The sequence below is a fragment of the Bombus affinis genome, unplaced genomic scaffold, assembly GCF_024516045.1.
Source record: "Bombus affinis isolate iyBomAffi1 unplaced genomic scaffold, iyBomAffi1.2 ctg00001167.1, whole genome shotgun sequence".
Lineage (NCBI taxonomy): Eukaryota > Metazoa > Arthropoda > Insecta > Hymenoptera > Apidae > Bombus > Bombus affinis.
Genome location: NW_026109597.1, coordinates 24,773 through 26,072, shown reverse-complemented (window position 1 = coordinate 26,072; position 1,300 = coordinate 24,773). Strand labels below are relative to the sequence as shown.

Below are 1,300 nucleotides of genomic sequence, written 5' to 3'. Positions count from 1 at the left end.
GTTCGTCGCATATAACCCGTTCAGAGGGGACCGCAGGCTGTCTATCCTCGTTGTCGTGAGTCGGACACCCGTGCCGTCGCTGAAGTTTTTTCAAAGCTCGGCTTCTGGATATTGGGAAGAAAGACCGCGCGAGGTAGATGGATGCGAGTCCCATCGAATTTTTTTATTTTTTAAAAAAAACAATCACCTGAACGGAGATGTGTTCTCTTTCGTCGATTTTTCACGCTTTGAGTCGTCGCGATCGCCATCCGTTCGGAGGAGATCGCCGACTTCGAAGCCTCGATGTCGTGAGTCGGACACCCGTGCCGTCGCTAGAGTTTTTTCAAAGCTCGGCTTCTGGATATTGGGAGGAAAGACCGCTCGAGGCCGAGGGTCGCGCGAGTCCCATCGAATCTTTACATCACCCGAACGATGGAGGCGCACGCTCTTTTTCTTGAATAATTGGACGAGAGGAATGCATATCGTATTATATATACACACACACACATATATATATATATGGGCTAGCCACCGTGCGTATTTCTTCGCGAGATCGTGTGCTGCACAGAGGATTCAGAATCGGGTGTTATATCCCCGTCGTTTCCTGACGAACGGAGCTTCGATCTCGATGGTTGTTATATATCATAATGTACTTTTCGCCCGGCCGGCGGACGCGCGTATCTTCGCGCGTTCGTCGGATTTCATTTTCGAACGTTTTCGTGTCGTCGATCTTCCGGCGACTTCTGCGCGTCCGATTCCCGTTGGTCGGTCGTGTCGGATCTCGGCTTCGCTCGAACCGAGTATTAAGAGTACATGGAGTACAAGAGTTTTAAAAAATATATGAAAAGATTACCCTGAACGGTGGATCACTTGGCTCGTGGGTCGATGAAGAACGCAGCTAATTGCGCGTCAACGTGTGAACTGCAGGACACATGAACATCGACATTTCGAACGCACATTGCGGTCCACGGATACAATTCCTGGACCACGCCTGGCTGAGGGTTGCTCACGTAAACCTAAGACTGCTTGCGTTGCGTGTCGTTCCTCTCTATCTGTCTCTCTCTGTCCCTTGGTGCCTTCGACAACCCGCCGTCGTTCTTACGATACGTAGAACGTTTCAGAGTCGGAGGAAGCGCACGAAGAAGGATACGAACAAGAGCGGACGCGAGAGAACGTACGCGACGTACGAGCGATTGTTGGACGCTCGTCGGCGTTCGTCGCGGTCGTGTCGAGACCGTGCAATTCGTACGCATGCTCGATATATAAACTATCGTGTTCACGGGAGACACTACGAAACTCTACCTCTGTCTCTCTCTGTCCC

General features: G+C 51.2%; 1 non-coding gene across 1 annotated transcript; it reads left to right on the top strand.

Moving 5' to 3' along the window:
* Positions 1–829: 829 nt before the first annotated feature.
* Positions 830–984, top strand: LOC126928615 (5.8S ribosomal RNA). Its single transcript, XR_007716846.1, has one exon. It is a non-coding gene; the product is annotated as a 5.8S ribosomal RNA (ribosomal RNA).
* The last annotated feature ends 316 nt before the right edge of the window (positions 985–1,300 follow it).